This window comes from Delphinapterus leucas, chromosome 7 (assembly GCF_059928025.1).
Source record: "Delphinapterus leucas isolate spDelLeu-1000000601 "Yukka" chromosome 7, BTC_Dleu_Yukka2, whole genome shotgun sequence".
NCBI classification, from domain to species: domain Eukaryota; kingdom Metazoa; phylum Chordata; class Mammalia; order Artiodactyla; family Monodontidae; genus Delphinapterus; species Delphinapterus leucas.
Window position 1 is genome coordinate 78,830,701 of NC_143135.1, and position 25,197 is coordinate 78,855,897.

Genomic DNA, 25,197 nt, shown 5'->3' on the forward strand with positions numbered 1-25,197 from the left:
TGGCAGGGTCCACCTCTATAAAATGACTACCCCTCCCCAAGTCCCATCAACACTTGCCACTCTGCACCAGCTTCTCCCACGCAGGGAGCACTCTCTTCCTGTAGCAGGGAGTACTATATAATTTATTAACCAGTTCTTTATTTTATCTTTTAAGTAACAGACTTCTATTTTATTAATCATTTATACTTTTGTATATGGTTGTTTTCCCTTTTGTTTTTTGAATTGTTTTATCATTTTTATCTTTTTTTCTTTCAAATAATTCTGAGGTATTTTGGTTTAGTTTTTACTAACTACTTGCAGACAACAGAAAAATCAATAGATTTTTAGCTATTATATGGATATTGTTGTAGATGTTATGTGGATATTCATTTTTAAATAAATATGGTGGTGTTCCCTTTTTTCATTATTGACTTTCAACTTTATTTCATGATTGAAATAAAAGATTGATCAAGAGGGTACTCAATACGTAGATTCTGTGGAATTTTTATTGAGATTTATTATGTGGTCTTAACAGCGGTAAATTTTTGTAAATGTTTTATATGTGTTGAAAAGCATTTTGCTATGTGGTTGCTGCAGGAAATATCAAAGTTGTTACCTTTATTGTTTATACTTTTATAACATTATTTTCTTCTCTCCTCATGTATCAGTTTCTGGAAGAACGGTTTTGAAAAAAAACCTCACACCATGATTGCAGATATGTCAGTTTTACCTTATAATTCTCAGTCTTTGTGTTCTGTGTCTCAGTGCTATGTGTCTAGGTGCGTAAAGTGCATCATTGTAATCTTTCCCAGGAGTTTTTCTTTTTCATAACTATAAGCTGCCCTTCTTTTACCTTATAAATACATTCGATATTAATTGCTGCTAGACCAGGTTTCTTTTGTTTAATAATTGCTTGCTTTGACTTTCCCACTCCTTTTATTTTCAACCTCCTAGTTCGCTGTAAGACTGGTTTAAAAACTCAAAGGGGCGCAGACAAAGTGGGCTGACCAACGAGAGCAATTACCGTTGACTGGTGCTGATCAAGTTATACCTTTGCCCAGGTAGAAAGCCAGAGCCATCAGGACATGGGTCTGCATTTGGAGGCCAGCTGCCCAGAGAACACTGTCTCTCTCCTTCTGGGTCCTTGAATATCTCCAACTGGAATCAGGATTTTGTTGGTAGAAGGTAGGTCACTTTATTTCTGTAATTTGTGCTTATGAGCAAAAGAGTTATTTTCCTACCAGAAGTTTTAAAAAATGACACTATTTATGCATATAGAGAGAGAGAGTGAGAGAGAGGGTACTATACATTGGGTTATCCTTTCCTTGAGTTTTTATTTTTAAACTATTTTGCAACTTGTGAAGTTAATTTTTTTCTTAATATTTTCTTGGTGAAAATCACAAAGATTTTCAGGAAAAAGCACCTCATTTAGTGAACTGCGATGTAATGGGAATGAGAGGGTTTCTAGAACTGGGTAAGGAGTGTGTCAATTGGAAGGGACTTGAAAAATATGTGGGATCAAATTAGAGATTTTGATTGGATATGAGGGCATTAGATTTGGGGTGGTACTGATTGAATTGAAATTGGTGTGGGACATATATAGCCAGACTTTGAGCACAGCCTGTTTCATTCCGAGGCTGAATCCTTCAAGGAAACCATTTTCTGGGTCCTGTGTATCATCATTTGGAATTAAGATTTTAGACTGGCAGAAGGCAAGGACTTTTTTGGCTTTTTTTTTTTTCCTTTAAAGCATAACGATGAAAAGGATGACATTTTGTACCAGAAAGCAACTTTTTTTCCCTGGTAAAATTCACATTTATTTATGCATTTAAAGTACAAGCATTGCATGCATATCATTTTTAGATTTCTTCATCGGGGCCATGTATTTCTGTTATTAAAGGGATTAAAACCTTTTTACTCTTTCACTTTATAATTGATTGTTACCTGGTGTATGGGATCTATAGATTTTGTTTGCTAATCAGTGTCTAGAAACTTGGTTGAACCCTATATATATATATTTTTTTTAACATCATTCTTGGAGTATAATTGCTTTAGAATGGTGTGTTAGTTTCTGCTTTATAACCAAGTGAATCAGTTATACATATGTGCCCACATCTATTCCCTCTTGCAACTGCCTCCCTCCTACCCTCCCTATCCTGTACCTCTAGGTGGTCACAAAGCACTGAGCTGATCTCCCTGTGCTATGTGGCTGCTGCCCACTAGCTATCTATTTTACGTTTGGTAGCATATGTATGTCCATGCCACTCTCTCACTTTGTCCCAGGTTACCCTTCCCCCTCCCATATCCTCAAGTCCATTCTCTAGTAGGCCTGCATCTTTATTCTCATCTTGCCCCTAGTTTCTTCATGACATTTTTTTTTAATTCCATATATATGTGTTAGCATACAGTATTTGTATTTCTCTTTCTGACTTACCTCACTCTATATGACAGGCTCTAGGTCCATGCACCTCACTACAAATAACTCAGTTTCGTTCCTTTCTATGGCTGAGTAATATTCAGCCATATTGTATATATGTGCCACATCTGCTTTATCCATTCATCCTGTTGTTGGACGCTTCGGTTGCTTCCGTGTCCTGGCTATTGTAAATAGAGATGCAATGAACATTTTGGTACATGACTCTTCGAATTATGGTTTTCTCAGGGTATATGCCCAGTAGTGGGATTGCTGGGTCGCAGGGTAGTTCTATTTGTAGTTTTTTAAGGAACGTCCATACTGTTCTCCATAATGGCTGTATCAATTTACATTCTCACCAGCAGTGCAAGAGGGTTCCCTTTTCTCCTAACCCTCTCCAGCATTTATTGTTTGTAGATTTTTTGATGATGGCCATTCTGACCGGTGTGAGATGATATCTCATTGTAGTTTTGATTTGCATTTCTCTCGTTAGTGTTTCTCTAATTGTTAGTAAAGATGTTAGAACATCTTTTCATGTGCCTCTTGGCCATCTGTATGTCTTCTTTGGAGAAATGTCTATTTAGATCTTCTGCCCATTTTTAATTAGGTTGTTTTTTTGATATTGAGCTGCATGAGCTGTTTGTATATTTTGGAGATTAATCCCTTGTCGGTCACTTCATTTGCAAATATTTTCTCCCATTCTGTGTGTTGCCTTTTTGTTTTGTTTATGGTTTCCTTTGTCATGGAGCTTTAAAGTATTTTTTTTTTAGAACATTAAAGTATTTTTAAAAAGTAAATATGTATTAGAGCCTGGGGATAAAGGAGCTATAATAATTTTCATTGTTTTCTTTCAAACATATTCCAGAGATGAGTGTAATACTCTTTGATTTAGTTCATGTCTGTACAAAGACAGATTTATCTTGTTCTTATTGCCATATTGTCTGATCTAATGACTTTCAACTTATGAAAGAAATATTAGTATTATGCATAGAGTATCTCATTTTACTCTTTGGAATATATTTTTTTACTGTTCTCATAAGAATAGTTTTTTCTTAAGCGAAGATTAGCGTAATGGTAGTGTGTTGGTTTCAAACACAGGAGATTTCTAAGTACACATATATGACGTTTACTTAAAATAATCTGATCAAATAAGATAACGATTTTACATGATATTTTTGAAATACGTAATGACAGCATCTCTTATTCACTTACAGTGATCTAAGTGACAGGCTTGTCTGCTAACCTTTTTTAACCACCGCATGCAACAGGAACTTGTATTATTACTATTTTATAGATGAGCAAACTGAAGGTTAGCAAGACTAAGGAAATTACATTAGAGTACACGACAGGGAGGTTAATGGAGGATGTTGCCAAAAAGAATCCAAAATCTAGATAGCCTGCACTGCTTTGTTAAGGAATTTAGAATCACTATATAGTTCACTGGATTCCACTTAAGGTTTCTGAGTTGGGAAATCAAAAACAGAATAGAGACCTTGGAAAATTAATCTGACAACATTGTTCTGTTTGAGCTCTCAAGCTTCCTCCCACTTGAGGTGACAGCAATATTCCAAGATTTCTTGGTCAAGACTGTTTTAAATCATTTCAGCCTAACAAGGTTGGATTATACACATTCTCTCCAAGGCTGGTTAGCCAGCACAACTATTTTGTACTGATTTATATATACTCAATTCTAGCCAGTCATAGGTAGGGAATCATAATAGCTACTATTTATTGAGCATCTGCTTTTACCAAACCTTACAGTTCAGAGAGTCAGAAATCGCAGCTTAAGCAAAAAAAGATGTAATTATTTGGTGTTTCTGTGACCCAGCCCAGTACTTGGCCCATGTTGATAAGTTTAGAAATGCCTTTCAGACTGAATAAAATATCTAAATGAGTATATATTAGTAAAGGACAAAAATGCTTTCTCTCTTTACTGAATTAATGTTAAATAGTTTCATTTTGTACTCTACTGTTCTATTGTTTAAAAGAGTTTTGTAACTAGGTAATAACTATTCATCATCTAATAGTTGCTGTACTGCTCAATCATTTAAAGGTATTTATCGTATAAGTATTATGTGCCAAGTGCTCCGTCAGGCACAGCCCTTCCTCTTTGGAGCTTTCAGTCTAGAGATTCTGTAAGAGCTGATAACTCGTAGCAGATACAAGTGTATTACGTTTCCTTCGTTTAATATTTCTATTCTGAATCTCTTATTTCCTGCACTGGGAGAGGAAGAGGATGATCAGGTCACATGTTACCTTATCTACCTACCTACGAAGTAAAGCCACACATTTTTTGTGTATGGATGGGCATATGGCACTATGAAATATTTCAAGGTGTTCTTCAAACAAAAGTTAATGAGGTTAATATGAGTCATTAGGTACAAACAAGGAGCCCAAAATGCTTTCCTGAGCACAAGCTATTGCTGTTGTTTTTGGCTCATAATCTCTGCTTTCTGGTATTGTTATTTATCTTTCCGTTTGGGTCCTGTCTTCCCCCTTTGAGTAAAGTTCTTCAGTAACAGTAATGATCTCTTATACCTCATAATTGCTTCTTTCCTTAGCATGTCATCCATTCATTCAAAAAGGAGGTTTCTATATGCGAGGCATTGTGATAACTCTGGAAAATAGACAGGAACATGGTATGGTTCCTGGCACCAAGAAGCTTAAAATCTGAAAGGGAATAAGAGAGTAACATGTGTAACAAAAGACTGACACAAAATTCAGGAAAAGTAGAGATCAGTGTATTAGTACCAAATGTCTCTGAATATCAAGAAGACTTCACAACATAGGTATTTTTAAGCAGGATCTTTAAAGAGAGAAAAAATTATGCATATGAAAGTGGAAATAATACATCCATATAAGAAGTTATGCATATGAAAGTGGAAATAAGATGTCCACATAGATGAGTACATTTGCAATTTTGGACACTTTCAAAAATAAAGCATTATTAAACAGATGTTGTATTCATTCTTCCTTGGGAGTTTATGAGTCATAATGAATGTGTGAAGGAAGTAAATGGTGCAGGGTTGGGGAGAGTATTGTATGAAACCAGTGTTTTTGAAATCTCAAATAGGCACCCAGGCAAGGTGTAGGGATGTCAGATTTTTCATTTGTCATTAGGTGACATAATACATAGTGAATTATCAAGCAAATAGTTTTCCTTTCTAACATTAAAGTTGTTTTTCTGTTTAATCATTCACCTGTTTGTTAATTGAAACAAATATCCATTCCTAGCTATCTTGTGCCAGGAATTATGGGTATAAATATGTATCAAATAAAGTCCTTGACCTCAAAAAAAAATTCGCACTATCCAGGAAGATAGACAAGTAAACACAGTTACAATATAGTATGATAAATGTTACAATCAAGAAAAATAAGAACGTATCTTACTGGGTTTGGCATTCTTCTTCTTCTACAAGTCCTTATATGAAGAGTCATCTACAATCTTTCCTCAATAGTCGAAGAAGGAAGTATAGTGTGATCTAATGCTTATCAAAGCAAACATGTGTCAGGTTTTTTTGGGGGGAGGGTGGGTGTTAATCAACTTCATTAAAGCTTAGTTTCTTCAGCTGTAAAAGAGAAATAGTAGCAACAGAAAAATCTAGTGTGGCTTGCCTCAGTGAGAATCCTGTGTACTGCAAGGAAGAGTAGCCCCTCCTCGCCGCAACTAGAGAAAGCCCGCGTGCAGCAACGAAAACCCAATGCAGCCAAAAATAATAAATAAATAAAAAAAAAAGAGAGAGAGAGCATCTTAAAAAAGAAAAGAAAAATCTAGTGTGGCTTGCAAAACCACCTGTTAGAGATTTCAAATTCTTTTGGGCTAAATCCTGATAATTAAATGAAATAATTCTATAAAGCATATAGCACGTGCCTGCCATGTGGAATGTGCTCATAATATTAATCAGTCATTAATTACTCTTAAAGCTATGTTTTCCCCACTATACTGTAAGATTCGTGAGGAGAGAACGAATCCTTTCAATAAGATTTGACAGATGTTCATTTGTTCTCTGATTTCTTCAAATGTAGCCCAGCTCACCATAAGGGTATTAATTAAATTGTTAGGTACTTGTGACATTGTTCAAAACCCTTCTTATATTTAATAAATATAATTTCCCTCAATTATACTCGCATCTGACCTTCAGAACATCTTTATTATTAGATGGTACTTAATAATGTTATTAGATGATCCTATATTTTACAAATGAGAAGATACATTCAAGTAAACCGAAGATGTGACTCTCCAGGGTACAAGGCTTAGACAGGACCAGATCCAAAGCTTAAGTCCAAGTCTTCCGACTCCAAGCCCAGTGTTCCTCCCAATACAAGCAAAGAGCTTAGCAAATGCAGCCCATGCTCAAGGGAAGCAGTACAGTGGTTTAGAGTAAGGCACACTTTGGATTTTGTCTTAGCTTTGTGACTTTGAGTGATTTATCTCATCTCATTAAATTTCAGTTTTCGTACATGTAAAATGGGAAGGGTGATAGTATCAACCACGAAGGGTACCGATGATTAAACGAGTTGATGTATATAAAGTGGCTCATTTAGAAAGTGCTCAGTAAGTATTATTCTTCCACCCGGTTAGATTTAACAATAGGAACATTAGGAGACATTTAATAAATATAAGCTATTGTTAGAAAGGGCTGAAGAAACTCCTTCCTTTCCTGTACTAAGGTATCTAGTAGTTGTCTTGGTTCACTGTTAACATTTTAATTTTCCCACATCTCATCACTTAGCTCAGAAATTCTTTATCAAAGTACCCAACATTCTCTATGATGTAGCCCCGTGTCTCCTCGCTCTCTCCCTGTTCGCTCCCTTTCCCAAAGCAAACTATCTGCCATTCCTTGACTATCCCTCTGGCTCCCAGACCCAAAGTTTCTTCTCATCTCCCCTGGTTCAAACTCCGCTGGTACTTCACGATTCTTTTAAATGCAATGCTTCCATAAAGCACTCCTAGCTAGAGGCCATGCATGCAGTCTCCCTTACAGATTATAAAAACATCGTTGATTTTATAAAGCATGTCGTTATTGTCCTCCTTTAGATATCATTGTTAAAAAAGAATTTATAACAGGGGTAGATTTATGTGTCATTGACTCTTCAGGTTAACTCAACAAAGACTGATTTCATACCCACAATGTAAGAGAGTGCCAAGGGCAGCTCTGATATAAAAAGAGATGTACTCTCTGCCTTCAGCAAATTCCAATAATATTTCTTTAAAAATGGTTGTGCTATGGAAAGGGAGGAATAATTCCCTAATAATTGATAAGTATCAATGATCTTCATTAGGAAAAAGAGCACAGTGGTAACTGGCATTGACACCAAAATTCACTCCCTGAATATCCAAAGCAGTGCCAGCCAGAACTGGACACCACCGTTTTCTACTTGATTTTACTCCTTTTAGGGCTATAATAGTATTTAATAGGATTTCGGATCTGAAAAAAGTTCTTGAGAAATAGTTTAGTCTACCAACTTGCCTGGAACATGCATTTTCCTAGACAGACAAAAGAGGATCGTTCTATTGAATTACGCGATACTTAGTGTTCCTTTTCTGAATCGGATTGTGGTCTGGAAGTGGAGAAAGGAGAAGAGTTTGTTCTTTGCTTCCTCCTTCCCTTTCTTCCTTCTTTTCCTTTTATTTTAAAATAAGGGCTAGAAATTTTCAAGCTAAACTTTTTTTTTTTTTAAGCACCCCGCCGAAGGGGCCGGGTTTTCTTCTTCTGCGGACTGATGTTGCCTCTTGCTCTCCGGGATTGGTTGAGAGCAAACTAGAAATACTTTCAGGGGCGGAGAAACCGGGAGTGCCCTGGGAGTGCGAGTGGAGTCTAGGCTGCAGAACTGCTAAGAGCCGCCCTCGAAGGAGGAAGCCTTTGCCCCTCCGCTCGCGAGGCAGCAGCGGGGGCGCATCGCAGAGGCACCGGAACCCGGAGGCCCCGCCGGCCACACGCTGAGATGCGGAATCCCCTGCGCGAAACTGACTCGACCTTTGTCGCCTGGCGCCCCCCGCGCTGCTTGTGCGCGGGGGCCCTGGTGCTGGCCGCCTGCCTCTTAGTCCTCGGCTTCCTCTTCGGTACCGGGCCTTCGCCACGCACAACCCTGAGCCTACCCGGCTGTTGGGCGTTTCGCGGGACTCCCGTGCCAGCTGCCGCGTGGGCCAGCTGCTGGTCTCCCGGTCTCCCGGGGGGTGGGGGGCGGTGACCGGGTTGGGGGAACGTGGGGACGAGCACCCGCGAGTTAGGTAGGAGTTGCTGGGGGCGGTGCACAGCTGGGTTCTGGACGGTCTACTGTAGGACAGTCACCCAGGGTAAGGAGTAGAACGGAGAGACTCAAACTGAACTTGAGAAAGTTCCAACTGCTGAGGCCCTGCGAGCAATCGGTACGTTTTAGCAGGAGCGCCGGATCTCTGGGGACATTTGCTAGGTCGTCCAAGGAACTTTGCCAGAAACGACTCTTACCTGTTTGGGGTCTTTATCTAGTGCCTGTGCCTGGACCTGCTTCGTGTATACAGTAGGTAGAACTCAGGGCACTGCTGCGTGGGAGCCCTATTCTCTCATTCCTTCGTCCTGGGGAGTAAATAAAGAGGAACATTTAGGAGCTAACCGGCTGACATTGTCAGTTCTCTGAACAGATCCTTAATAGCAGTTCTTGAGCGTTTTCCCCTGTGTACTGATTTGCAGACTTAACCCAACTCTCCATGATGACCAGGGGGCAGCACAGATTCGCTGAGACTCTTTTAAATTCTAATATTAACTCTGCAGCTTCTCTGTGGCCTTGAGCGAGTTACCGAGGTCTCTCTGAGCCACAGTTTGTCAACCTTTGTAAGAATACTATCTGTAAGTTAGTGGGAATCGTAAACGAAATAGCATCTAAAGCTCCTGGCACAGTACTGGGGTATTGGCACTTTTTCAAAATTCTTTCCTGGTGAGGAGATGCTTTTAACTGGACATTAATGCACAGGACTAGCGTTAAGGTATAGCCTGGTAGTTCGGCCCTACTCTGAATTCTGGGTCCCCTTTCTGGGATTTAGAAGACCAGGGCATAGACCAACTAAGCTGGCTCAAATTCAGCCTCTTCTTGCTTGTTGTGTAACCTTTGAGCCACACTCTGCTCATAACTAGCATGTGGATATTAGGGTTATTGTGGGGCTTAGATAAGTGTGCTCGTTAAGGGCACACTTCAACTCGAGTTTCAGTTTTCTCAGCTGTACAACGTGGGCAAGGGTAGCATGAGGATTAAGATCTTCTGCATCTTTTAAAAGCATTTTATTCATCCCAGTATTGCCCTCAGCCCCATCCTTATATTCACTGCTCAATGGCTGTGGGTTCTTTATTAATGTTTGTTAATTTTTTTCCTAGGATTCTCTGCTCCCTCCCTCCCACAGGCCTCCGTCCTCTTTATCCAGCTCATTTTTTAGATCTCGATTCAAGCATTTCTTCCTCCGAGTGCCCTTATCCTACAGTCTAATCCAAGTCCCTTTATTTTACATACTGGTGGAATTGTATTTCCATTTACTGCCAACCATTTATTTCAATATGCGTGTATATATGCATGTGGGTAACGTGTATGTGATTACTAACTGGAAAGCTCCATGAAAGCTAGCTGGGTGATTTAGGTAACCATTTTATGCACAGATCATATCATTTATCTAAATAAACTATGTCACGAAGCCAACTACCAGGGCTAATGGCTCTATGCGATCTGGCTACCCATTGCCTCTAGTCTCTGTGTTCACTGTGTGTCTTGCAGAGATGTTGGGTGAATTGGAGTTTCACTGTAGCTCTCTGAAGTTGAACTTTTGAAGCCTACTTCAACTGCAAGCACAAAATATTTAAGCATATTTTGCTTTAGTTTCAGAACCAGAACAAATTACAAGTCTGAATTGCCTTCAACTCTTTGAGATAATTTATGTACTTGAAATATACTCATAATTAATTCATTACAAACATTTACTAAATGCTTATTCTGGGTCAGCAGAGGCATCGTCACTGGGGATAGAAGCTTTAAGGAGAAAGAAGGTGGATCTCCTCTTTGCCTTCATTTTTCCCATCAGTTGAACCATCTTCAATTTTAGTGCTAATTTCATAAAACATTTCTTAGAATAACAGCAATACTTATTGAAATTGGAACAAAAAAATACGTTGCAACTGATTTGTAATTAAGTCTGTCTGCATGATTTTTTTTTCCAATGGAAGTAGGCAAGAGCAATGAAACTTCAGAAACTCTCAATTAATACCAGAGGTCATTGATGTTTTATATATGATAAATACAATAATAAAGAAAGATAGGCCCTGTCTATAAGCTCATATCTCATTCCTATATTTGTTTGTATTTTACAGGATGGTTGATAAAATCCTCCAGTGAAGCTACTAACATTCCACAGCATAATGTGAAGAAAGCATTTTTGGATGAGTTGAAAGCAGAGAACATGAAGACGTTCCTGTAGTAAGCATATACTTAAACGTTTACTATTCTGCTTAGAAGTTTTGATCCAATATTTCATAAACAGAAACTGACTTTTTAAAAAGGTTTTATTACTGAAGATCTTGTATCATGTTTCATCTGGAGAGGATTGTACCTTCAGCTGAACTTTATCATGATAGATGTTTTAAAGCAGGTGTCAGCAGACTTTTTCTGTAAAGGTCCAGCTTTTGTAGGCCAGCTGATCTCTGTCCCAACTACTCAGCTCTGCTATTGTAGCACCAAAAAAGTGATAGTAAACACGTAATTCAATAAGTGTGACAGTTTCGATACAACTTCATTTGTAGGCACTGAAATTTAAATTTCATATAAATGATATGTCACAAAATATTATTCCTCTTGATTACTTTTCACCTATTTAAAATGTGATAACCATTCTTAGCTTGTGGGCTTTACAAAGAAAGGAAGTGAGCTGGATTTGGTCAGTGAAACATAGTTTGCTGACTCCTGTTTCAGAGGAAGATAGTATATTTTCGTCAAAAGAATAAATTTTGGACTTCGAAGTCAGATATACGCAAGTTTAAATTCCATCTTCGCCCACTGATATTAAAGTAACTTTGAGTGAATACTTAACCTTCCTGAGCCATCATTTTCACCTCTATAAAATGGGGATAGTGATATTGTTGTGATGAGCATGAAGTTAGAGAGCATATATGTGACCTAGTGTAAACACCAGCTCCCTATTTCCTGAAATAGCTATCCCTGGTGTAGGGAAAAAGAGGTAAATGAGTAAATATAAAAAGGATTTGCAAGGCAACTAAAAATAAAACACTTTTATTGAATAATTGATTGGAATACTTAGCTTTTTCAAAGTGACATACTTGAAGTCCTGATAACGATTAAAGGACTCCTTAGTGAATACAAGTTATAATTTTATGTAAAAACAGTCAAGTAAATATATATATATATGTATAGATGTACCTACACATACTCATACAAACACATATGTCTATTTAATTACGATAGAATTAAAACTATGAATAAAATTTGCTAGGGCACCTATCAAGTCTTTGGAAGGGCCATTTCAAGTGAGCTCCAGAAGCTTAAATTTTGTGGAAATCCTTCTGCCTCTTGCACTTCTTTTACTATAATTATGTATAATAGGTATAATAAAAGTGGAAGTCTGGCGAGATATAATCTTCACTCCTAGAGAGGGGTGCTGCCTCTGCTTCATTTTTCCTTTTCTAACCTGTGAGATGGAGTGACCAGCAAAGAAGTAAAATGAATGCCTTCCTCTAGCTCACTTTCTGGGCTGTCAGCTTCTTGCTTAATTCTCAGGTGCCTTGACCAAGCTCCTTTAACTGTTTACAACTCAAGGATTTTCATCATTAACAAACAAAAGAAAGAGATTAACAGAACCCCCCACTCATCCCTCCAAGGACCACAGAACCTCCAGAAGCCTCCTGGACTCTCCAGAATTCCAATTTGCTATTCTCCATCAGAGTGCTTTCAGTCGATTTAGACCCTTAGGTTAGGGGTCATTAAAGCCTCAGATCCTCTGTCTTGTTCTCCTTTCTAATCCTTTGCTTCTACTAAAAATTCTCTACTACTTCTAAGTCACCTGACTCTCAATAGTGGCTGGGGGGGCTGTTAAGTAGGGGCTGCCTTTTCAGTCTTCCTTGGGGTGCAAGGTTGTCCTATGTTTTCCCTTTTGTTTTGTAATATCTAGTTAAATTCTCAGATCTGTTCACTATTTTGCATGTCTTTAGAGGGAATTTTTTTCTCCTCCCTGTTCTGAAAGACAAGATTATTTCAGAAGAGTGTCTTAGTTTTCACTGATCTACATTTGAATACCAGTTCCATCTTTCACTGGCTGTCTTTAAGTCTTCTAACTTCTCCAAGCACTGTGCATTTGTAAACCAGATGCAATGTATGAAAACAGGAATACCAATAGCTCCCTTTATTAATTGAGATAACATAATGATGCTTCAAACATATATAAACTTTTCTAGCCAGACAGAGATGTATGAGCCTATTTGTTTTGTTAATACATGTTGTTGGCTATTTTGGATAATTTGTAAATTATTCTTCTTATTAGAAAATAACTGGATATCCTAATAGAATCAAGACAGTGTGACACACTTCTCAATTAATTAAAACAAAAAAAAATGAACTTCTGTTTCTCAGCAGTTATCTAATTGAGCCTCAAATCTTTGTGAATTAGTGAGGTAGCAATATTCTCCCCATGTATGGATGAGAAATTTAAGACATGGCCAGGATTACACAACAGGTTAGTGGCAAAACCTGTAATACACTGAATTTGTGGCCAGTTGATTTATTTATCCTTGGAAACAGATCTTTTTTCCTACTCATCATTTTCAGGATTAACTTTGCTCCAAATGAGTGGGTTCTAAACCTGATCATAGAACACCATTGCATCTTGGTGGGTAATGACAAAACTTTTACCAGGAATTTCACTCATAATGTTACCTAACCAAACTTGGGTGCGCTAGCCTGCTGTGCAGCAAAGCCAGTCTACTGACACCAGGTTGAGGTGAAGGAGTCCAGCATTTACTGTAGGGCATCAAATAGGGAGAACAGACAGCTTATGCTCAAAAGACCAGAAATCCCAGGTGGCTTTCAAGGGAGGGTTTGTTTTTTTTTTAAAGCATTATATATAATTCCTTCTCTCCTTTATTTATTTATTTATTTATTTATTTATTTTTGCGGTACTTGGGCCTCTCACTGTTGTGGCCTCTCCCATTGTGGAGCACAGGCTCTGGACGCGCAGGCTCAGCGGCCATGGCTCACGGGCCCAGCCGCTCCGCGGCGTGTGGGATCTTCCCGGACCAGGGCACAAACCTGTGTCCCCTGCATCGGCAGGTGGACTCTCAACCACTGGGCCACCAGGGAAGCCCTCTCCTTTATTTTTATAGGCAAAATACTTTAGATGATCCTAAAATATTTTTCCCATTTTGATTTTTTTTTAACGTTTTTATTGGAGTATAATTGCTTTATAATCGTGTGTTAGTATCTGCTTTATAACGAAGTGAATCAGTTATACATATACATACATCCCCATATCTCTTCCCTCTTGAGTCTCCCTCCCTCCCACCCTCCCTATCCCACCCTTCTAGCTGGTCACAAAGCACCCAGCTGATCTCCCTGTGCTATGCCACTCCTTCCTAACTATCTAAAGGGGAGGGTTTTTAAAGGCAACATTTGGGATGAGGGTTGCAGCTCATGGACTGTCTTCTCATTGGTTTGTGGTGAGGTAACAGGGTGATGTTTTGGAAATCTGAATCATCAGCCTTCTGGTTCCAACTAGTCTAGGGTCTGTGTGATTGTGGTCCACATGTAGTCAGCATCCTCCACCTGGGTGGGGTTCTTAGTTTCTGCAGAACAGCCCAAAGGTGTACATCAAGTTGTTATACTGTTTAAGCTATCATTACTCGCTTGCTTGACCGCTTTTCCTTTGTTTCTCTATTCCCTCACTTCCCTAATTAGTAACTGCTTGAGTCTGCTCTTTGGAACCCAAGGAAGGCCTAGAAGACTAAAGCCTTTTACTACAAAAAAGAAACGGGGGACACTGAGGGGCTCTTGTACCTGGGAGGGGCCTGCAGGGTACTGCTTGGTTTCAGTCCCCCCTTTTCTCTGATACTTCTTAATTCTGAGAGGACCAGGGGCAGAATGAGAAAGAGAATAAAGGTTTGGTTAGAGAGGTTAATCATCACCTTGGCAGGGGAGCTCGGTTTTAGGGGGACTCAGTTTCAATAATAAAGTCTAATAATGATCTCCTCTGTGTGTGTGTGAGCAGGCTCAAGACTCCCATAACAATTCTTCTCTCATGTAAGAATAGAGTTCTAGCTGTGACTTCAGGAAATATGCATAATCTGCATCTAGTTCTGTTACAGTTTGGATTTGTGTAATATGGAAGAAAATAGCAACTTGTTGGCTATTTTCTGTTTTCTTTGCAGGTATCCATTGATGAAGGGATATACAGACTCCTCAGCTGGCTCTTAAAATTGTGTTCTTTTCATTACTTATTTTGTAAATACATATTAGAAATCCCATGTAAGGGTTTTTTTTGTTTGTTTTGTTTTGTTTTTTTGCAGTACGCGGGACTCACCATTGAGGCCTCTCCCGTTGCGGAGCACAGGCTCCGGACGTGCAGGCTCAGCGGCCATGGCTCACGGGCCCAGCCACTCCGCGGAATATGGGATCCTTCCGGACCGGGGCACGAACCCATGTCCCCTGCATCGGCAGGGGGACTCTCAACCACTGCACCACCAGGGAAGCCCCCACTTTGCTTTTTTAATGTATAACACCTCAAAGTATTTTTTAATGTAAATCAGCCTTATTTGGTTGTTGATTTAAGATAAAGTCTGACTAAAAATTTCTAACCACTTTCAATTTTTGTTCAACAGTAATTTTACACGGATACCGCATTTAGCTGGAACAGAACAAAACTTTCAGCTTGCAAAAGCAAATTCGATCTCAGTGGAAAGAATTTGGCCTGAATTCTGTTGAATTATCCCATTATGATGTCCTGTTGTCCTATCCAAATAAGACTCATCCCAACTACATCTGAATAATTGATGAAGATGGAAATGAGGTAAAAAGAAAGAAAGAAGAAATAAGCCCCCCTGGTCTACTATTTTGAAATACCTTATGTGAAAGAATGTCCTCTACCATGTCCAAATACTGATAGAAATCAATATTGACACTTGTGAAGGATGCCTTTTATAATCTTATGACTGGTGCCAACTCTTTCTTATGATGTTTGAATTTATGTGATGTTGGAAAGATTCTGAAAAATTGATGTTTGATGACATTTGCTATTTTCTATGTTTTAGTATTGTACACTAATATAAAATATGATATATTAGTAAACTTCTAAGCAAGTAAATTGATACATTTTTGAAAGGTTCGGACTATAAAAGATCATGCATAGATTTGAAGATGCTAGAAAATTCAGAGAAGTGCTGTTTGAGCTAGCAGGTTTTTATTGGTACTTAATGATTAAATCTCATATGATCATGTGTTCAGCTCTGTGCCCAGAAGTTGGGTGTGGGCATTTGGAAGGAGGAGAATTTGGAGAGAAGTACTATAGAATTATATCTACACTAAAGAATTTACAATCTTCTTTGCTAGTTAGGGCACTTGGGAAAGAAGATAATACAAGTAATTGAGGTATTTCTTATCACGATATATATTCAATATGAAAGCTCATAAAATATAATTCAATATTCATCCCTATTTGCCTTACAGCTACCATATTTAAAGTAGCCCCTTTTACTCTGGATAGCTTCTTTCAGTCCTTTGGTTAGCTGGGCCTTCTAAATTGCATATAGCTTCAGATATGTCCAGTTTGATCAGTCAACTAAAAATGTCCTGTGATTTAAGTATATATAAATTTTTAATCACCTCCCCTTATTGACTGATGAATCAGCCTCTTCTTAATGATTAATATGTTGTTTTACAGTCAGTGATGTAATCCCATGCTAAATTTCCTAATATGAGTTGAAAGTTTCCATATTCACTATTTTCAATTATATTAGTTAATACAGTTTAACTTTTAAAAATATTATCAAACTATTTCAAAATTTTAAAAGTATTTTTAAGGTAGGTATGGGGAATACTGATATACTTCCTATGGTCCCATAACCTTTATTAAATAAGCGGGGGCATATCTATATAATTAAGTATTAAGGGATCTTTAAATGTATATTTAGGAAGATTATTTAATGATATAATAAAATATTGGTAATGTTAAAAAAATACACATACTTAAACCAAATTTGATGTATCAAATTTGGCAATTGTGTGCAATGAGGAAAATAGCAAACTTTCAATTCTCTTCTTTTTTCCTTGCTCTTCACTTGCAATTTTGACTGTACCTTTGCTTTTATTTCATTTCATTGTTTGTTTTTGCTATTATAAGCACTTATGAAATTTCTAAAGCCTGTCACTTAATGTAAACCTATCTTGTAGAAGTTTCATTTTGGAGATTTTCCTGAATGGTGTTAGCTGCCAAAAGCTTATTAACTTTTTTGGAAGTTATATCATTAAATCATTTTTATTTTTACCCAAGTTTTACCTGCACATAAAGAAATCACACAGTTCTCCAAAGGGCCCCTCTATATCCCCCTTCCCTGAGGCAATCACTGTTCAACACTGAGTTGATTCTTTTGGTATTTACTTCTGTTTCTTTAAATGACGTGCTTGTATTCCTTGTGTTTCAGATTCAGGCCTTATCTTTTGACCTTGTGAAGTTCAGCTCTATTCTCACCCCAACTACAAATGCTCTTTTACTGTGTCCCCATCTCCCAGTTTAATTATTATGACTATTCATAGCCAAGCTATGTGGTAAACTGCAAACTTTTGCTTTACTGCATGACACAGAGGAGTTCCCCTTCCCACAGGCAAGAAGTATGATTAACATTTTATAGATTCTGCAAGAAATATTTTTAATACTATATGCATTATTTTATCTTTGTTTACGTAAGGATAACGTGCCATATGGATTGAACTATATATATTGCCTTTTTTATGTCACAAAAAGTAAATAGAAATTTGTAAACCAAAATTATTTTAGTTATACTCAGAATACATAATTTGAGGCTATATTAGTGAATTTTGTGTAGTGAGCAGTGCTCACTGGTGTATTGTCTACCTTTGATAAAGTCACCCAAAAGACTCTTTTCCGTCACCTTAAGAAACTTTTCCTAGTTGTTAGAATAACTCATAAACTTGATGTAAAATCCACCTGCTCAGTGGTGTTGTAAAATTGAAGATTACCGTAAAGGCAAATGAAGTGAGATAAGCTTGAGTACTTCCTTGGCTGAAAGACTTGCTGATTGGGTGACTTTTTCTCTAGATGGATTTTTATTGCACTTTAGTATAGTTTTTCTTATAATCTTTCCCAGTGACTCAGGTGCATTTGTACCCTATGTGGACCACAGAAAAATTATGGGAAAGATGGAAGATATGGGAATTTTTGAAGAGTAGTAGTTGATTTGGTTTCATTTTAGGTTCTGTCAGCATCAGAAGTAGGTAACTGGTGCTCTAGTCAGTACAATATAATGTCAGCTCAGAGTCACTCCCCATCTCCCACAACCCTTTGCATTACTGCACGGACCAGGACTTATAGTTTAACATGAAAAATGAGTGGTGATAGCAGGTGTCCTTGACTTGAATGTTTTTAATGTTTCACCTTAATTTTGATATTTGTATCAGGTTACGTTAATTCACTTCCTTTCCAAGTTTACTAAGACTTTTTGTCATGGATTTATGTTGAATTTTATCAGCACTTTTTTTCTTTTTTTTGGATATCTATTGAGATGAGCGTATAATTTTTCTTTTTCACAATGATAATTATATTAAATGATATTCTAATATTAGACTAATGTTACATTTTTGAAATTCGTAATATTAGTCAGTAGTAGAGTTTTCAACTCATATATCTATATATATTCAGTTTATATTCATAGCATGTTTGGCCTGTATTTCTGCAATTTGGGGTATAATTTCTAGACTAGACTTGCCTTATAAAATGAGCTGAGTTTTTAATCTCTGAAATAGGTTGTGTTATACTTAAACAATCTTTTACTTTCATCTTTCAAACTCAAAGGAAAACCAGTTGGTTTTGATACTTTGTTTTGTGGGAGATTTTAAAGTACTGATTCAATTTTTTTTATTGTTACAGGACTATTTATATTTTAAAAACTGCATCCTTATGTCAGTTTTAATAAATTTTTTAAAATGCATTTTTCCATTTCATCTAAGTTTTCAATTATTGGCATAGTTCTTCCTAGTATTTTCTTATTATCTTCTTGAATCTGTGCGACATCTATAGATATGACTTTTTTTCAACTCTTAATATTATTTATTTGTGCTTACCTTATATATTTTTCTTATTGACATTGACAGAGATATGTCAATTTTACCTGTATTTTCAAAGAATAAACCTTCAGCTTTGGCAATCATTTCTTGTATATATGTTTTATGTTTCATTAATTCTTTTCTTACTTAACATAATATCCTCTTTTACCTTCCTGGTGTCTATTTTGCTGTTCTTTGTAACATTTTCAGTTGAATACTTAATTTATTGATGTTCAAGCTTTCTTCTTTTCTAATATGAGTATTTGAAACCATAAATTTCCTTCTAAGAGCCACTTCAACTAGATCTCACGAGTTTGGAGAAGTGTTTTAGTTATCATTAATATCTTAATATTTTGTAAGTTCTATGTTTTCATCTTTGAGCCTTGGAGCTATTTAGGGGTATTTTTAAAATTCCAAATTTAAAAGTTATTCCACTATCGGTTTGATCTGATTTTCTAACTTAACTACATTGTGAGCAGATAATGTGGATTGTATGACACTAGTCATTTGGCAGTTGTTGAGGCTTCCTTTATAGCCTATTATGTGGTCAATTTTTATAAATGTTCTGTGTTTATTTGAAAAAATTGTATTCAGTTGTTGAGTTTAATGATCTTATATTTGTTCATTAGTTCAAGTTTGTTAATTGTTTGGCTAAAATCGCCTTTATCCTTGATGTAGTCTTATTTTGTCTGCAATCTTTATTAATTACTGGGAAAGGAATGTTAGATTATCTCACTATAGTGGTGGATTATTTTTATTTCCCTTTGGAATTCTGTCAGTTTCTTCTTCCTGTAGCTTGGAGCTCTCTTTTAGAGGTAGTGGTTTGGAACCTAAAAAAAAATTGATTCCTATTTAACAATGTCAGTGATACACTTAAAAGATTATATTATATTTGGTTCAAAGTGAATTTAACATTAATTTGCTCCCAAGTAATTATCTTAGCATTTTTATAAGTGACTAAGAATATTGTACGCTGTTATTTTTATTTGGGAATTAAAGTTTTCCTTCTAAATCAAAAGGTAGTGCTTATACATCTTTTAAGGGCCTCTAAGTTTATTCATCTCAAGAAATCCTCATAGCCTCTAGCACAGTGCTGGCTCTTTGATCTGTATCTTTAAAATACCAAAGGCTTCATAACCATCTACTGACAGAAAGAGATAGTACACATTTCCTTGTTTGGTTATAGTAATGAAACTTTACCTGATTTGCCTCTGATTATTATATTTTGTTTCTCTAGATTTTCAACACATCATTATTTGAACCACCTTCTCCAGGATATGAAAATGTTTCAGATGTTCCACCTTTTAGTGCCTTTTCTCCACAAGGTATGCCAGAGGTAAAAATGCATGCAATAAAATAAAACTAACAAAGAGAACTTCCTTATACATACAAGCAATAATTAAAGAGGTATTAAGAAGGTTTTTGATGTAATCCAAATTCATCTTTTTTTACATTTAAGAAATAGAATTTCTTAGTAATAAAAAGGAATACATACTATTTTGTGTTCATAGTGTTTTTTAAGATAATAAAATTTACTACACTGAGATGGAGAAATCCAAAATGTACATTTATGGACTTTTGACAAATGGCATACACCTGTGTAATTCAAACCCCATCAGCATATAGAATACTACTATCACTTCAGAAAGTACTTTTAAGCCCCTTGTCAATCAACTCCACTCACTATCAAGGCAATCATTCTTCTGATTTTTTTTTGCCACCTTTGATTAGTTTTGCCTATACTAGAAATTCATATAGATAGAATTGATAGCATGTAATCGTTTGTGTCTATTTTCTTTCACTAAGCATAGGGTCTGTGAAATTCACCTGTTTTGCATTTATCAGTAGATTGTTCCTTTTTATTGCCAAGTAATTTCCATGTTTAGAAAATACTACATATTTTAGTAACCACTGTATAACTTGGATTAATTTTCAGAGAACTTGAATGAGAATTTGAAATTGTTGCCATTTTCAAGTGAAGAGTACGAATGTCCTTTTTAGAAAATGTTATGTGGTTTACTCAATAAAGCAGTGTGGGGGCTTCCCTGGTGGCGCAGTGGTTGAGAGTCCGCCTGCCGATGCAGGGGACACGGGTTCGTGCCCCGGTCCGGGAAGATCCCACGTGCCGCGGAGCGGCTAGGCCCGTGAGCCATGGCCCCTGAGCCTGCGCGTCCGGAGCCTGTGCTCTGCAACAGGAGAGGCCACAACAGTGAGAGGCCCACGTACCGCAAAAAAAAAAAAAAAAAAATGATGAAAGAGTCTCATAGAAACAGTGAATAAACTGGTGGTTGCCAGAGAGGAGGGGGAGGGGCTTTGGACCAAATAGGTGCAGGGGATTAAGAGGTACAAAACTTCCAGATAGAAAATAAATGTCAAGGGGATACAATGTACAGCATATGAATTATAGCCAATAATATTTTAATAACTTTGTATGGTGAGAGATGGTTACTAGACTTATCATGGTGATCAATTCATAGTGTATATAAATGTCAAATCATTATGTTATACACCTGAAACTAATATAATATTATATGTCAACCATACTTCAATTTAAAAAAAAGGAATGCAATGGCATATTGTCTCATAGAGATAAAACTTTTAAATGTAAAATTTATATTTAATTGACCTATAAAATTTTAACCAGTTTTGCGTTTATTAGCAAAATCACTTCAATATTCCTATTTGCACATATATATTCTCCAAAATCTCTTACTAGTACACTCATTAATTAATTGAATAAACAAATTCTTTGACATATGTTTATTTTATGTTTGTTTGAGAGTCATAATTTTACCTTTTAGAAAATTATAGTTTGGCAGTTTGGGAGGTTACACTGAGAAGCCCAAGTGGGCTGTCTTGGCAAAGTATCAAGTAATCCGCATTTCTGGAGAAGCTCACTAATGTTTATATAACCTGGACACATACTTCCTTGGCCTCCACAGTGAATTCCAAGTAACGATAGAATTTTAGCTTTGCTTACTCTGTTTCTCTAGTTTTTCTTCTCTGTCTACTGATTTTTTTTTCTGACTTTCCCATAGTCAACAATATATTCCCAAGTGGTTGCAACAGTGACTGGAAATTTGGTTTTATAGCATAACCATTTGATGATGTTTCTAGATGATGCAGATGAATTCTCTGTTGTGTGAGAAACAACAGAGAAACTGATTGGTTAGTCTTTTTTGTTTGTTTTTCTGTTCATCTATATTTTCGTGAGCTCACATCAATTCAGAATTTTGTGCCCCCTGGGAAAGAGGATAACTCTTTAAGATCGAGACCGGTTTGTCTTTGTATTTCTGTGTTTATCCTCGACTGGGCTGAGGTGTGAGACCGAAGCCATAAGTTCACACTCTTCCCATCCTTATTTCTTCTTTCCTTCATAATGTGCAGCAGCAGGTAGAGAGATCTCTTGAAGGTTACTCCAAAGCCCATGGAAGTGAATGTTGTGGTAAACCTCGGGCTCTGCTGATGGGGGCCGGGCCATCTAGGAGCAATGTCGGCACCAGGCTCAGTCACCTCTCTACCACTTGTGGCGGCTAAGTACAGACAGAACACAGGTAGCTCCCCAGGGGGAAGCTCAGCACCACAACAAACCCCAACAAGAAGACAATCCTTGGGAAGGTCAGGAACAGGTGCTGAATAAGAAAGACAGTGTCAACAACCTGCAAGTGTCCAAGGTCATCAACTTAAGTCACCAGGTACAAGTCAGACACCACCAACTGGACCAGAAACAGTGCTCTCCACAGCCGTGGTGGCAGCTTAGGCTGTCACCATCAAGAGAAAGAAGAGGAAGTACCTGGTGTTCCAGGCCCCAATGCAGTTGTTCACCCACACACAGTGATGGTCAAACTGATGTACACACCAGTTATACATGCTGCAGTGCTTGGATCATGCTGGCTTCCTTAAATCACATGTGGAGCGCTTCACGTTCTTTGGGAACATCACTTCATCGAATTCATAAACTTGAAGAAACAGTAATTCGTTTGCTTTTGTTATGGTACCAGGGTTGGTTACACAACTTAGGGCAAAAACAAACAAACAAAACAGGTTTACAACCAGCAGCAGATAAGGCAGAAAAAGGTAATACAAGGAGAACTCCAGCTCTTGACAAAGGCAAAATATTTCCCAGGTGTATTTGGCATAAACTATCCCTTGCAAGATGAGATGCAGGATAACGAAGGTGTGGTTCCATGTATGAAAGTGGTAATGAAGCAATCTTACTATGGCTGTCCAAAGGCATTCTGGAATCATACAGGAAAAAGAATCTGTGCTCCTCCTCTGACCAGGCCTTTCAAGCAATGGGTTTTTGAGCAGATGCAGATTGTAACAACACCAATCAGCACCAAAGCCAGGTAGAACAAGAAGAGAACCAGAAAGTCCATCCTGGGGGAGGTGATTCAGGGTCCCCAGCCTACATATATCTTTTGTTTGGATAGTTTTCAGCTGGTAGCTCTGGCATTCCTCCTCCAAACATTCACAGAGAATTCAAATGGTGTCTCCTCTTGTGCAGTGGCATCCGCCTGGCACAACAGGTGGCACCCAAAGCTGCAGGACATGGTTCCTCTAAGACAGCGGTCCCTAACGTTTTGGCACCAGGGGCCAGTTTCGTGGAAGACAATTTTTCCACCGACAGTGGGGGAGTGGTTCAGGAGGTAATGCGAGTGATGGTTCAGGTGGTGATGTGAGCAATGGGGAGCGGCAGATGAAGCTCCACTCACTCGCCCACTGCTCACCTCCTGCTGTCCGGCCTGGTTCCTAACAGGCCACGGCCTGGTACTGGTCTGCGGCCAAGGGTTGGGGACCTCTGCTCTCGGATGCTGGATCTGGCACCGGGATCCTTACATAATCTTAATATGTCCCAAATTCACAGAAAATGAGAAAAGTAGTTTTAATATAGTAAATGTATTATTTTTTTAAATTCTTTTTTACAGATACTATTAACTCAGAAACATCTTAAGAATTTAAGTTCACATAATAACGGTAAGTCTCTGGCAAATCAGAATGGTTTAATAATCTTGGTTTTATGAAAAAAGCTAAGTCTTCTCTGATTTATTAGTGTTAAGTATAATACAAGTATACACTTTATTTTATTTTAAAATAAGAAGTGAGTTTGTTTTCTCATGAACATACTAGTTAATTTGTACTTCCTCAGTGAGCCCGTCCCTGACTTAGAACACTTCAAGTTAAGAACTACACCTTAACCCCTGATTCCCAATTGCCTGACACTGCCTTACAAGTATTTTTCCTATAGAACTTATCATCTTCTAACATACTATATAATTTAATCACTTATTATGTCTACTGTTTATTGCCTGTCTTTCTCAGGCACATGGGAAGCTCCATGAGGGCAAGGGCTTTTGTTTCATTTGCTGGCATAATCCAAGAGCCAAGTAGATGCTCAATAAATATTTTTGAATAAATTAATATGGAATTGAGGCTGAATGCCAGCAAAGATGGGAAGTCAGTAACAGGATATATAGTCAGCCTGACCAGTTCCTGAAAAATAACTTCTCTCACTCCTCCCCAGACTAGACACTAGAAAATTACAGAAATAGCATCAGCCCTCAGAAATTCTCAGAACCTGATGTTGAATTTCTGAGGTGTCCCTGAGGGGAGGATCCACTGATCAGGTTGAGATACGAGAGTGGCTGAGTCCAGACTTCCAACACCAAGCTTCCTGTCCTGAGGTGCTTCAATTTCTTCCTGGTCCCTAAACTAGGCAAGAAGGCACAAACTAAGATGAAGGCCCTCATCCCTCCCCCAGCTAGGGACACTGATAATCCATGAAAATATGAACTCACAGAGCAAATAAGTGAGGCATCTGAGGAGAGAAAAGATGTCCAAAAGAAAGTTCACATGCTGAAAACCTATGTCTGTGAGATAGGCTGGGACCTGGGAACTGGGACCTTTACTGGAGTGCTTGCACCTGGGAAAATGTCTCCTCCAGCAACAGAATACAAAGAAACCTATAAGGGACTAAAAATAATTGCTTGCATGTGCAGTTGGGGCAAATTATGAACAATAAGATACAAAAAGGCCAAAACCCAACTGCCACTTCTGAGGTGTCGGGAGCAAAAGCAGGGTACTGTGCATGATCCCTGCACACAGCACCACCAAGACCACATAGAGAAATATTGAAAGACCCCAGAATCAGATTGCTAGAGTTTTTCATGTGATATACTTTCCAGAACAGCCTTTACTTTCTGTAGTAGTTTGAAGCCTGCTTCAAATACAGTGAAATTTCCGTTCATATGCATGTAACCTATTTAGGTTTCAGGCTTTCAAACTAAATTTGATCTGGCTGAAACTTATTCACATATTTTTGTGACTAGCCTGTAATTAGCAAAGAGCGAGAGTAGGGGGAGAGAGGGAAGGAGAGAGAGATACAGAGAAGGAGATTGATTATGTAGTTGTGTTTATGGGACATGAAAGTCCTGGCAGTTAAACCTAACCACTTTAGAGTATTAATATTATGAAAATAACAGAATTGAACTTCAGGTTCACTTGTAGGA

General features: G+C 37.7%; 1 pseudogene; it reads right to left on the reverse strand.

Annotated features, from left to right (window-relative positions):
• Positions 1-21,264: 21,264 nt before the first annotated feature.
• On the reverse strand, positions 21,265-23,293 carry LOC111167573 (palmitoyltransferase ZDHHC4 pseudogene; annotated as a pseudogene).
• Positions 23,294-25,197: the final 1,904 nt, after the last annotated feature.